The sequence below is a fragment of the Tamandua tetradactyla genome, chromosome 5, assembly GCF_023851605.1.
Source record: "Tamandua tetradactyla isolate mTamTet1 chromosome 5, mTamTet1.pri, whole genome shotgun sequence".
NCBI classification, from domain to species: Eukaryota; Metazoa; Chordata; class Mammalia; order Pilosa; family Myrmecophagidae; genus Tamandua; species Tamandua tetradactyla.
In genome coordinates this window covers 141,960,075-141,974,866 of record NC_135331.1, presented here as the reverse complement: position 1 = coordinate 141,974,866, position 14,792 = coordinate 141,960,075, and the positions used below count along the sequence as shown (strand labels likewise).

The 14,792-nt window shown below is 37.3% G+C and overlaps 1 long non-coding RNA gene across 1 annotated transcript in view; it reads left to right on the top strand.

Moving 5' to 3' along the window:
• LOC143682782 (uncharacterized) overlaps window positions 1-13,199 on the top strand; it is a 141,726-nt gene extending 128,527 nt beyond the window's left edge. Inside the window, exons 4-7 of the long non-coding RNA XR_013175276.1 lie at window positions 1,479-1,680; window positions 2,009-2,101; window positions 9,665-9,743; window positions 12,981-13,199. This is a non-coding gene — a long non-coding RNA (uncharacterized LOC143682782). The remainder of the gene's footprint in view (window positions 1-1,478; window positions 1,681-2,008; window positions 2,102-9,664; window positions 9,744-12,980) is intronic.
• The last annotated feature ends 1,593 nt before the right edge of the window (window positions 13,200-14,792 follow it).

Genomic DNA, 14,792 nt, shown 5'->3' with positions numbered 1-14,792 from the left:
GTTTTAGAGCCTGAAACCTCTCGCGGGCCTCCCACCCTGAGCTCAACCTTATGCCTCCCACTGCCAGAAACCTCTCTAGCTTCATCCCTCCATTCCCAGAGCTCCCTTTGGGAGCAAGGTGGAGATTTTCCTCTTCTTTTTCCCAACTGAGACTTTCCAAAGCATGGGGCACCTACTGTGCTGAATATTTGTTTTAGGCATGAAACTGGTTCTGATGAATGCACAGAACAGGTAGCAGGGATTTCAGCTGCCACTCCCCACCCAAGGCTGCTTCTCCCAACAACTGCAACTGTTAAAACAATCTTGTTCTTTTGTTTTCCACGCTTAAAGAAAGGCCTTGCAGCCAAACTGTCGCCCCGACCTTGTTTTATATTTCCAATGTGCATTTTATTAACTCCTTTTTCATATGGCACACATGGAGCCTGCCACCAGATGAGAAGGAGGCAAAATTTGTAATTCTGATTGAAAGAGCAGTGAAACACAACGAGAGATGCTATGAACAGTTTTTTGTAGCTAATATATCTCTTGCGTTGTTCTGAGTTCCATTTGAGTGTATGATCTCCATGCATTTATGTTGTGTAAGTCACTTAATTAAAAAACAAATACAAATCTATATTAACCAAGCATTTGAAGCCTTAGAAGTAGAAGTCTAAGCCTTGAAGTAGATTTGTAGATAAGTACATAAGTATATCTTACATAGTATACTTGAAGCTAATTGAAGAGGACTTTAGGAACATGCTGTTGTGATGGAGCAATTTTTACTTTTATTCTGAAACTTGGCTTCACTACAGCTGAATTAAGAAGAAATTGGAGTAGCGTATAGCCTTAAACAAATAATCCAAATAAAAATCCGTCTTGCATACACTTGCATTGTTTCTAACAGCCTGGTTCTTTATAGAACAACAGCCGGGAAAATAATTTCTGTCCATGGAGGAATGATATACTGCCACTTTTTCAGAACCAAAGTTAAACTTTTCCCCCCGTTTTTTTCCTGGAGTGTGTCCTGGTGTGGAGGGGTGTCTACCTAATTGGCCACAAGAGGGGATTAAACTAAATAAAATCACTATCCACGGGGGGCCTCTAAATATGCCTTTTTAATTTGAAAATTTTTGTGGGTTATAGTGTAATTCAAGCTTTTCAAGGTTTATTAGTGCATAGCTGTTCACAGAACACACAGAGCTCAAGGCTCTGATATGCGTGCCACTGCTAATACAGAAAGCAAAGGTTCCTTTCATCTGCAGAACACATAATGTGACATAACCTTAGAAAAAAGCCTTCCAGGAATAAAACATATTAATAAAAGTGACTGAAGGGAGTTGAAGTTGGTAATTTGTGCTGCTGACTTGACACTGTGTTCGTCATTCCCTGTGCTGAGGAATTGACAATTCGCTGCTTAACCAGAACATGCACAGTGCTTATGATAAAGATGTTGCCAGCAGATACTAGTAAATGCCTGTGATTTTACGTGTTTGCTGCAGTTGGAGTCAAAATACGCCACTTGGTGTAATTAATTGCCGCAAGAGGAAGCGGACCAATGGCGCCTTCTGCTGTGAAACTGTTAATGGAGAACTTATGGAGAGAAAGTCAAGTCCTCCCATCCAAATTGGAATGCAGAAGAAATCTGTGGGAAGGTGATGACAGAAATGAAGTAAAACAGTTGTTTCCTGATCCGCGTGCCAGGTGTGTCACATACTGTGATAAATAAGATCTGCGTCTTACACTCCAGAAATTGGGAATATTACAAGCGTTTATTATGGTGAGGCACAAAAAACACTCTTGAAATGCTTTGTTTCTCCTGGCACCAAGCAGTGAGCTGTTATTACACAATGCCTGGAGTTGCTAATTCCTTTGTTTAGGTTCAAGCCAATGTGGCCTATTAAAAGCTTAAATTCAATTTTATTGTTAAGGTATTTATTAACTGATTATGAAAAGACATTAAAAGACTCATAATTATACTGCTAAGTTGCTCCTTACCTTGATTAATGCTCCTGTTTTTCTTACACAATAGAAAATATCCTTGAATTTTGAAGTAGCTGTTCGTGACTGTGACATTATTTACTTCAGCTCCCGCCTCTGCTCTAGCCCAAGCCTTAAATTAAAGGTATCTGCAAAAATCAGTGGTTTGTTGTTACAAGCATTTCCCCATAGCTACGGTTGTGTTCAGTGCTTATGTTCATTTTTAGACCATTGCCATGTTTCACCCAAGGAGAGTGTGCGAATGATTCTCGCTAACAGTTTTTAAAGTGCCTATCTTCCTAATTGTTAAGAGCCTGTGGATAAAATGGATGTGTATGTGTGCGGGCAAATGCACTCTTGTGTTGTCTAGGGTATGGAAAGTACCTTTAAGATATGCACATATGTCTTATTTGTGGTTTCTTAGTTTTAAGGTATTTTAATGCATTTCATTTACCAATTGCGCTCTCTAACAATTGCAAGAAGAATACATAGACGACATTTTCTTCCTAAGGATAACAGAAAATGTATGTGAAAAATTATCATAAATCCTCACTTTAAGTTATAGTTTTTTTTTTATGACAATGGAACTTACTTATTTAAGCTGTTTAAAAAATTTTTCAATAGCCATAATTAACTTGTCAGATGAACCTCCTTGGCTGCAATGTGCTGGCAGTAGTCAAAACAAGATTTGAAACTAAAGAAATAGAGGAATTGTAATAACTTTGGAAACACAAGAGATCTAGTTACTATTGAATAAAATATTCTATTAAAATCTTCAATTTCAGTACCATATCCCTCTGCTACTGTTTAGTCATTTAAAATTGGTTTAAAATATGAGGAAGACTAATTCTTAAAGGGCCACTTTAAGCATATGAAAGAGATTAAATACAACACGTAAATAGAATTGCCTGAATAATGAATATGACTTTAAAAATTATAAAATATTTACTATGGTCATGTTTCCCTCTAGGATATCAACTATAATTTTTTGTTCTCACATGTACCATCAGGAATTTATAGTTTTAATACCCAGATTTTGAAAGAGATCTCACCTTTTCTTTTTCATTTTTTTTAATAGTTTGAGTAGGGGCCAATTTGAGGAGATTTGAAAGTTGGTATCATCTGACATTAAAAAATAATTGGAATCACTGCTAATTTCAAAAATTTGAAACAAATTCTTACTCATACAAACATCCTTACCTTGCACAAGAGTCTTAGTTTAAAGATATTAAAATAGGAGTTTGCCATTTGCTATTAAAAGTTGTCTCAGATATTTCATAAAAATGTTACTTAAAGGCAAATCATTATTTTCTGAGTAAATATAGTTTTGCATTAAAAAATTGTTTCTTGTAATCAATAATATTTATTTATTTATTTATTCATTTGCATGGGCAGGCACCGGGAATTGAACCTGGGTCTCTCGCACAGCAGATGAGAACTCTGCCTTCTGAGCCACCATGGCCCACCCTGTAATCCATATTTTAAAACAGACTAAAGAGATTCTTTATGTAGTTCTCTTTTAGGAAGGATGAGAATCATTTTATCTGAATTATCACTTGAATTAATTTACCATTCTTTCTTCATCAGTAAAATCCATACAAAATGGGATTTTGTAGTTATCTGCACCCTGAAAATGTGAGATTAGCCAGTTTATTTTTGAAGCATTCAGTAAGGTAGATTTTATTCATTCATTTATTCACTCATTGACTCATTCAACAAGGACTGGGTACCTATAAAGGATACTTCTAGATCGTAAGGACTAACAGTGGTAAAAACACAATCCTTGTCCTTTAAAATCTCAGCTGAAGATTGAATAAACTGAAGATTGAACGCAAAAAAGAGGATTTGGGATAAAATGTGAGCTTGCTACTTATTTCATATCTTCATACTTTGAGAGGGATCCAGAAGAAAATAACTTACAGACATTTAGATTTGGCTTATAGAGTCTGTTGATACATCTCTAAGTTGCGTCTTTTCTGTCTCTGTCTGCATAGCCTCTCTCCAACTGCATACCACACGCACCATGTCGGATATATTCATGGCTCTTCTGTGATTGTTTCTGATGTCTAACGGCAAAAACCGCAGCCTCTGCATTTCTAGATGGTCTCTTTTGCCAGGAGAAAACACAGTCCCACAGAGAGGCATAGCTCCTTTTTGCTGTGTTCTACATTTAGAACAAGACTTTGGGGCAACATAACAGCTCCCAGTTCCCTTTAGAAAGGATCCCCAGACCCGGGGGTTCAAATGAGAAGAATGATGAGTCCATAAAGAAAGAGTTGTCTCTTTATAAAAGTACCCCAAGGCAACAGTATTTGTCAGACATATGTTTTCTGGTACAGAGCCATAGCCAGCCCACCTCCCACCGCCTGAGTCAAGACCTATTGGCAGTCACAGGGGTGAGGTGTCGCTGACTGATGCATAATTATGGCGGACAGAAAAATGTAGACGTGTTAGCAAAGTCAATATTATGGAGACCTCTGTCTTCCCAAATATTGTAAATAAAAGATATTTCACGGGTATAGCCAATTATATTCTCTATTTTTACGACCAGTCACAAATGTATTTTTTATTAGCTGGTGGGTTCAATGTTTTGAATGTGTAGCCCTCATTTCAATCTCATTTTAGTTGGTGGTAAGTGCAAAAGGATTTTTGCTGACTTGAAATAGTGAAGCAGCCCTCTTTTAACTGAACTGCAGGTCCTGTCGCACTGAGAGTTTATTCCACAGCCTTCTGCGACTCTCACCTGTAAATTAGTCTGTGAAGTGGTGTTTATTGCTGAACTGGGAGGTTAAGACAGCCTAATTATATGTTTGTGCAGGAGAAAACACTATGCCCCACCATGAGCAATTATCCTGTCCCCTTTTCATAGTTTAATCGAGCTCTAGCTAAGAAGAATGAGGAGATGGCCTGTCTTCACCACAGACTTAGCTACCATGTATTTTCAGTGTTAATTAGAAATTTTGTTCACTGGAAGAGTGACTTCTTAGCTTAGCTCAGCTTGTAGCCAAGTGGAGGGCATCTGGCAGGTGACTTGAGGTGTCTTTGTGGATTAGATTTCTAATTCCACCCACGAGAACACTGGAACAACACAGGGGTGGCAGGGCAGGGGTGAGGGGACTGTTGCTACACTCACAACTCTGTTGCATGATACCATTTCCGCCTTTTAGTACATTGAGAGCAGTGAACACATTATATGGCAGGGGAGAGACTATTAGAATACTATGGCTTGGGGTAGGTTTTTTTTGTAGAAATGAAAATACTCCTTATCCTATGGGACTTTTTCTATGTTAAGAAGGATATAGCGAATGAAAACCAGAACAAGATCAACAGGTCAATATCTTTAAAGTTGGCCATAAAATGTATCACAACAAAGAATCTGGAGAGTAGGAATTGCATGCTGAAATACCTCTGTCTTTGTTCTTGGACACTTCTCTGTCACAAGGGCAGCATACTTCTGTTTCTCTTCAAAAGCATTTGGCTCATAGTTTTCATACACAGACACATGCTGAAGTCTTACAATGCATAGGTTCAATTTCCTCTTAGGAATATAAAAGATACCCCTCATGTCTTCTCTCACTCAACTAGAAATACTTATTGTCATTGAAACGAGCTGAGGGAAGAACCCGTTCTCTAAGAAACAGCATCTCAAACGTGGTCCAATCTGTTCTGAAATGATAAGTTGACTCTAGGGAAATAGACTTCTCATTATTAGCAAATTTCCAAGCTATCACTCAGTTTTCCCCTCTTTATTCCATTTCTATGAGTTTTGTTTCTAGGATGAGATAATCTCTTCTCTATTTATTTTTTCCTTTCAGCTTTCAACTTTGGCTCTTAAATAAGACCTAAGCAAGACCCTCTTTCCTCATTGGCTAACCTTTCAGGGCTCTAACTAAGTTAGTTAGCTTATCTTAGTTTCTCTCTGTATTTTATTGTGGAGGTTATTTATACACTGTGCACAAGGTAGAGGTAAAAAGCTTGGAGGCAGTATGAAGAGGAAGTAAAATGCTTTCCTATTCCATTACTTTTAAGAACCTAAAACATTTCCACCATGTTGTAGGACAGCTAAGGATTCTAGGGTGATCCTCTGATGAGTGCACTGTATCTTTCTCTCTTTTCCATTAATTTTATCCCTTTTTTCCCTGCCTGTCCAGACAAAATGATTGAGATGGGTGGAAGCTGGTAAAGAAGCTTATATTTTCCTCTTTATTTTAAATTTCTTTTAAAACTGTCCAAAGGACAGTATATCATATTAGTTAAATCTTATCAGCACCCCCCCCCACACACACAACTTTTCTCTTCTTATTCTGTGATATGCCATTGGCTCTTTCCAGCTGAAAACAATTGATATTTTTGCTTGACCTGTCATATTGCAAGCTCATTCATTCAACAAATATTTGTTAAGCACTTACTATGTGCCAGGCCTTATTCATATCAGTGGAATATGCCAATGCTCCTGCTCTTTTAGGGTTCATCTCTGTTTTTTAATACATTAATTTTTTCCAGTTTGAGTCCAAATTTCTTTGAAACTAGTAGTTTTAATCTTATAAAGCATCATTTTGTTTTAACCCTTCACTTGGTAGAGGAAGGAAGAGATTGACTTGCCTAAGGAAGTACTGATATTATTGAGAGTTATTATAATTATCATAATAAATTATACTAAGTACTATTATTATTTTCCTAGGAAATATTATTGAGGTGGGCTGGCCAGGTGTTGGGAAGTTGGAGATTGGAGGAGAGCAGTGCTGTGACAGCAGTCCCCAGGGAGGGCTCTGTGACACTTTAAACCATGAATGACTTTGACATATACTTTACTTAAAGGATTCATCGGGAATATCTTTTTTTTTTTAAATTAATAAATAGAAAGGGTCCTTGTGAGATTGAGGGCTTAAAATTTAGATTTAGGTGTGCTCCAAACTTTATCCTCTCCAATCCTCTTTCCTATACTGACAGGTACTCCCTCTACTTTAGTCTCTTTGCCCCCTGTAAATAACTTTTTTTCATTTAAAATTTCATTGCTGATTTTCTTTCTTGATGTATCCATATATTTACTTTCTTTCCTAACCCAGTTATAAAACCTCACGTTTTATAGTACACCTCTGTGCCAGTTCCTATCCACTCCTCAACCCACTATAATCTGTCTTCTGTCCTTTTCACTGCCTGAAATGTCCTTGCTATGGGCACAGATGACCTTAATGGACAAGTCCAGTGGGAAGCTTCCAACTTTCATCTCAGTCGGCCTCTGCAAAGTGTGATATTTTTGAACACTCTTCCATTTTGGAATGCTCTCAAATTTTTTCTGTTAATGTCTACTTCGTCCCCTTTGGTGATGCCTTTTACTTCATCTGACTGCTAAGAGTTTATATTTCCCAGGGCTCTGTTCTTGGCTGCCTTCTCTTTTGTTTGCTCAATAAACACCCCTGGGACACTCACATTCTTGCCCAAGGCTTCAACCAACAAATTTATCCTGAAAACTCCTGAATCCATATCCCCCTGCCTGGCCTTGTGCTTGGCTCATAGTAGACAGTCAATCCATATTTGTTGAAGGTGTGGATAAATAAATGTGATTTAAATATGAGTCTCAGATTTCAATCCTCTGTAGATTTTAAAAAAGGATAATATCATTTAACAGCCCTATCTCTGCTAAGAGTGTTTAATCCACTTTTGGTGCTTGGTTTATGCACGAAGCATCACAGTTAGTTACACAGGAAAGAATGTTAATCTTTCCTTTGGTTCTCCTTTTCTGCCAAAAGGGGAACAGAAATGAGCCTTCCCAGTTCCAGAGCTAGGAAATTCTTCTTTGCTGGACTGAATGGAATTATTGTGATTACTCCAATAGTGACTTTTCAAATTTAACTTAAAAATATGTTATTTACAGATATTGAGGTTCAGGAATAGAGAACATGATGAGATATGGAGGCAACATTTTCGGAAAATCATATTATATTAATATTTTGGGTAGTGCTTACAAAAACAAGTATTGGTACTGAAACATCTTGGTGGACCTGATGTTATCACAAATCAAGAGGGTCAAAGGAGCCATAGGAGATGTGACAATGTAAGCAGGAGGTTGGAATGATATGAGGAAGGGACCACTAACCAAGGAATACAGGAGATTTTAGAAGCTGAAAAAGGCAGGGAAATGGATTCTCCCCTCAGAACTTCCAGAGGGAACCAATCCTGCTGATTTCTTGAATTTAGCTCAGACTAATTTTGGGCTTCTAAGCTCCAGAACTGTAAAGTAATAAATTTAAGCCATTTTGAATCACTAATTGGTGCTAATTTGTTATAGCAGCAATAGGAAACTAGTACATTGGCCAACATGTTTAAACAAATGAAATGGAATAACAAATGCAAGTGCAGTTTCAGTTTATGTATGTGTGTAAGCATATGTGTACATATACACATGCATGTTTATATAGATATATATGCCCTCGACTGCATAGTATTGTATAGAATTTCTTACTATGGCTTGTAATCCAAAATGAGTAAAAACTACTAGCCAAAACTAATGCTGCACCCCTGGGTGTTGCTGGATTGACACCTCTTGCTCCTCTGGGTTGTGCTAACAGCTTGAGGAATTCTTGTTCTCAAGAGCAGCTGAGTTGGCAAGATCATCTTACCTTTTCCAAACCTTAATTATTCCTCACAGCCAAAGCCAAATGGAAGTCTGGCTTACAGGAGCATATGGAGAAAGTGCTGATTTGGGCTAGACTGCAACGTATGAGCTCATCTACAAATTATGGGGGTCTATCTGACAGCATTCTACATTAAAATTCAGGTGGTTTTTCTATCAGTGACGTGAGCCAAATTTGAGGTAAACTGAGGTACAGTAGGAATCAGTTGCAGCTGGAGGAGCTATGTTTTGACACATTTTGATATGTTGCTGATAGATTCTTGTAGAAAATAGGCTACAAAAATACAAGGACCCATAGTAACTGAGCTGTATGTGTTCAGGTGCAGTTTGTGTACTCGGAATGAGTTTTCTTCAGAACTCAGGCAGGACCTTCCTTGAAACAAAAATGGAACTCCAGAGTGTGGGAATAAATCTAAATCCAATGATGGCAATGGCCAGCTAGCTGAGCCCTTAATGACAGGTTTTCAACCTCAAATTCAACTTCAGGACAGATTTTGTCAATGACACCTCCTATGTCTTAGCATCAACTAGTGGGCAAGATTTTCCAACAATGATGTCTCCTGGGGCATCTACAGAGTGGACCCTCATGTAAACCCTCAAGAGAACCTCTGCCATTCTGACTTAAAACGTATAATGGCCTCTCTTCTTATACCATTCTCTCTCCTCTCTTTACTAACCAGATACATTATTGAATTCCTGGTCCCATCTGATGACTTGATTGGGTCTTCAGAAAGAACATAATATAAGGGTTAAGCCTTTAGGCTTTGGCACTAAATCGTTTGTGTTACACTGCTTACTAACCATGTGGCCATGATGGTTAAGTAATACTTAACTTCCCTAAACCTCAGCTTCCACCCCTATAGTATAAGGAGAACATTAGGACCTGCCTCATTGACTTTTTTGGTGAAGATTAAATGAGACTTCATAGAAGTTCTTTTTATAAGATAGCTGCTGTTAGTATTTTCCTCTTCTTATAAGTCTGGATCATGAAACTGTTAGTCTGAGTACAATGAGAACCCATCAGAAGAAACTGAGAATCTAAATATCCTTTGCTCTTGTCTTTCTCTTCTCAAGCTTAACAGATAGAAAAATGACAACCCGGAGTAAAACCAAAAGAAACTCATGGTCCTTGACTTCCTCTGAAAAATGAGAGGTAAGAATTACTGATATATAATCAGTAATCAATGTTTTTCCCTATAAAAAAGTTGAGAATGATGGCACATAATTTCCTATAATTAGGCAAAGAATCCCCCCCCCCCACCCGCCCCTTGATGCTTCATCCTTAAGTCATAAGATAGCCAGGAATTGAGATCTTAAAATTTCCCCTCTTTCTGCTCAGGTCATATAGCCACATGTCTGTGTCTTGATGAGCTTGGAAACAAACAATACACCTATTCCTCAGCATCACCTCAGAGGGTATTTGCATCTGCGCTTTCCCCATAGAATGCCTGCTATCAGTTTGGCCAAATAGCAACCAAATCCTGAACCCAAATTGGACTTTCAAATAAAAACCTGTATTTTATAATGGCAAATATTTGCACAAGAAAATAAATGTTCGCATCTGGGAAAAACAAATAATTTCTGTCAGCATTTTGGGCAGTGCTTATAAAAACAAGTACTGGCACTGAATTGTCTTGATCCCATCAACAATGTACAAGAATTCTCATTTCTTTGCATACTTGTCAACACTTATTATTTTCAGTTCTTTTTTAAAAAATAATAGCCATCCTAGTGGGTGTGAAGGGATGTCTCATTGTAATTTAAATTTGCGTTTATTTAGTGGCTAATGATGTTGAGCCTATTTTAATATATTTATTGTCCATTTGGATATCTTCTTTAGAGAAATGTCTATTCAAGTCTTTTGCCTGTTTTTTTTTTTTTTTTTTTTTATAACTGGGTTGTTTATCTTTTTGTTCTTGAGATTTAGGAGTTCTTTATATATTCTGGATCCTAAACCTTTATCAGATATATGTTTTCCAAGGATTTTTTCTCATTCTATAGATTGTTTTGTTTTTAGTTTCATGATGAAGTTCTTTGATGCACAAAAGTTTTCAGTTTTGATGAAACCTATTTATTCTTTTGTTGCTTTTGATTTTGGTGTAAAATCCAAGTCCATTGAAATTAATTCATTACTGACTGTTTCTCCTTTGTATTTAATTGCTTTTTTGTAGTGCACCATTTATTTTCTTTTTTCCTTTTCTCTAGGTTTTCATCTTATGTTCTTAGTGTTTACCTTTGTACTGACAATGCAATGAGCATTTTAAACTAATAACGAGCTAGTTTGACTATTACCAATCTAGTTTCAGCAGTATAAAAACTCTGTACTCCTATATATCTCCTTCCCTGCCCTTATATTGTTACTGTGTCAGATTGTATCTTTATAAATTGTAGACTCATTAACATAGAATTAAAATGTTATTTTAAACATTTTTGCCTGCTAAAGTGTATCAGAATGGAGGAAGTAGTTATAAGCCTAAAGTATAACAATACTGGATTTTATATTTACCTTTGTAATTACCTTTACCAGTATTCCTTATTTCTTCTTATGGCTTCAAGTTACTGTCTTTTTATTTCAGCCTGAAAGACTCCCTTTAGCATTTTTTGCAGGGCAGATCTTCTGATAATGAACTCTTTTCAGTTTTTATTTGTCTGTAAATGTCTTAATTTTTCCTTCTTTTTTTATTGTGAAAAATAACATATATACCAAAACCCAATAAATTTCAAAGCATACCACAACAATTACTTGTAGAACAGATTTCAGAGTTTTGTGTGGATTACAGTCCCACAATTTTAGATTTTTCTTTCTAGCTGCTCCAAGACATTGGAGACTAAAAGAGGTATTGATATAATGATTCAGCAATCATACTCATTTGTTAAATCTTATCTCCTCTGCTATAACTCCACCTTCCCTTTGATCTTCCTCCTGCTCTTTAGGGGTATTTGGGCTATGCCCATTCTAACTTTTTCATGTTGGAAGGACTGCCAATAATATGGAATAGGGAGATGGAACTAGTTGATGTTCTGGAGAGTCTGGTCCCTCTGGGTTTCAGGACTTATTTGGCCTATTTCCTTCATTTATGAAGAATAATTTTGCCAGATTTAGAATACTTCTGCAAGCATTATCTCAGTTCCTTTAGAAAAGACTCATGCATGATTAAAAAGTAAGCACGGTCTGAGAGTCTACTGATCTAAGAAATTAGTCCCACCACACTCTGCACTGACCACTAACAACCATATATTCAAATCTAGTTCTGGATGTCAGATTTTAAGGAAGATATTGTTAACAAGAGAGTCACCTGTTTGAAAAATAGCTTTGGTCAAAGAGGACAGAGTCCTTATCTTGGGACAGAGTTGGCATGACAGTTGGCTTCATGTACTTGAATGCAGGACACATGGAAGGAAGAAGGCAAGAATAGTACCAATGGATAGAAGAAAACATGAACTCATGGCTTTCTAATGATCAGAATGCTATGGCTTCTGCACATGTTCCCTCCTGAAGCAGTGAGCATACTTGTACTGGAGAGATTTAAATCTCAGGTTGAATGCCCATTTCTTAGAGATGTTGTATGTAAGATCCCAAGATTAAATAAGAGCATTAAACATACAACTTTTTTACTTCTATAATGCTTCATAAACCTTTAAACACTTATTAACATAATCTGAAGTCTTTTTTCAACTCTACAAACCCATAATTCTGAGTCTTCTGTTTTCCCTGTCCACTCTACTGTTGCCTCTCTTCCTTCTTCACTGGGGTAGAAAACAGAGGATCAGTTCTCTCTTGTTTTCAAAGAAGAGCATAATCAATAATTCAGGCTGAATAAGAATTTTTTTCCTGATGACTTCATTATAATCAAAGGAAGCAATATGATGACAATTATGCTTCTAGGTCATTTGCTCTCCCTTATCTTTGTTCCACAATCCAATTCTGTAACTACTTATAATGGAATTTATGTTTTTGCACTAAAATATTAAGAAAAAAATATTTTTCTCTCTGGGAAATGCTTCCACCTGGCATTCTATGTAATGAGTATTTTAAGATCATTGCAAGTTTAGCAGAAAACACATACATGTGTAATGGGTATTTTAAGATCATTGCAAGTGTAGTAGAAAATACATACAGAATGGATAGAGTGAAAAAGTCATCGAAGCATTTTGCATACCTCACTGTCAATAGCAATAAAACCTAGTTATTAGCCATTTGATTTCAAATCCATTCTCTGCCTTTCCTGCTCTGCTCTGTTTTTGTAAGATTCTGAATCCTGAAAACCACCTTTCTCAGGCTTTCTTGCCAACTGACTTCAGGAAGGTCTAGCCATAGAGTCACTGGGGAGAGAGTGAGAGGAAGTCCGAAGGGCAAAGTCAGGGTATTTATCCCTTGTCTTTCTTTCAGGTGACCGCTGAGACAGTGACTGTGTTCCCTCCCTGAGTCAGCTCCCAATGACAGCCTCTACTGTGTGTTGCTTTCTGTTGGGAAGTTCTCAGACCCCTTTCCTTGGTCCCTCCAGCTGTAAAGTGGTTGTGGCTCCCTGGTTTGGTACTGCCGAGGCTTTCTCACTGTATCCTTTTGACTTTATGATGTTCTTCCAATGGCATTGTCCTGATATGTCCTGATGCCAAATCCCCTTTGCAAACTACCAGATATGGGCTCTGTTTTCCTGACTGGACTTTGACCAGCACAATGCCTAATCAAGATTTGTCACAGTCGATATCAATGTTTGGTGTCAAGAAGCAGAATAAACTTTGCTTTACATGATTCTTTTCATTTAAGAACATTCTAAGAGACTATAAGCCAGATCCTGAGAAGGATGGAGCTGTGTATCTTCCTGGGACACAAGTCCAATGATTGAGTTTATCTGTGGCGGAACTAAGGTAGGCTAGATAGGAAAAGTAACTAAATGGCTCACATCTGATAGTACTTTACTTTCTTATATAACAAGTAGGAAAGTTGGCATTTGCTGATCTTTGTCCAGTTGCTCCAAAATATCAGAGTTGGCACCTCTGTGGTTCTTTCTTCCTTTCCCTCATGGTTGCAAGATAGATGCCATAGCCAAATTGATCTTCAGGTTTAAAGCATTAAGAAAGAAAGAAGAGGGCCATGGTGGCTCAGCAGGCAAGAATGCTTGCCTGCTATGCCAAAGGACCCGGGTTCACGGCCTGGTGCCTGCCCACGTAAAAAAAGTAAAAAAAAAAAAAAAGAAAGAAAGAAGATGGTGATGCCAGCTGTATCTGTTACTTTTATCAGGAAAGTAAAAAAATCTTATACTGGATTCTTTCTTATGTCCCTTTGGCCAAAAACTGGGTCACAGGATCACCCTTAATTGTAAGGGAAGTTGGGAAAGTGGGGGACAGGAGTATTATGATGGGCTTGGGGACAGAGATGCTGATTGAAATAGTATAGATGTTTCCTTCCTTGTTTTTATTGTGTTCCAAGATTTAGCTCTCTCTTTTTATGGAACTATGTATAAATTCTAATTACATTTTTGAGTTAGTGCTGAAGTAAAAACTTGTTGTTAGAGGATGCTATTTCTTTTCCTAGGTAAATGTCAACATTAAAGAATTTCTTTAGGTTTTCTTACTAATAGCATAGCTATTTAGGAAGCATCAGTTATCTTTGCCTTCTGCAGGATGCTAACTTGTCCCAGGAGGGGAAAGTCTATTTTGCTTTGGTGCTGACAGCATGTGGAGTCTTGAGGGGGTAGTGGTGCTGGTGATTTGAAGGTCTCCTTCCAGAATGCCCGTATATCCATGTGGAAGAAAGTACTAAGCTTAGGCAAAAGTCAAGTTCTGTTTAGCATGAGAATCAGACATAAATTTAAAAGTGGGGTTCTTTAATTAGGGAAAAATGTATTGCCTACTTAATGCAAGATGTTTATGAAAAGTAACCAAGTATTAAACTAAAGCAAACAATAATTAATACAGGAGTAAAAAATTGATTTCCATGTTCTCCCTCACAGTCCTTTTAACTTCTCTGTAAGCAGCTGTGAACCAAGTACTATAATGGTTGCCAGATGCCATTTCTAGGTGATGTGGATTGCCTGCTATTGGGGGAGGGGCAGTATATATGTTACAAAATATATTACATGTTCAAAGTTACAGTTAGGAGGCGTTGATAGCATTCAACTGCTTAACAATAACAATGGAAAAAATCAATACTGTCTATATTTTGTGTAAGCAATTAGAAATATTTGTGGTTAAAACATCA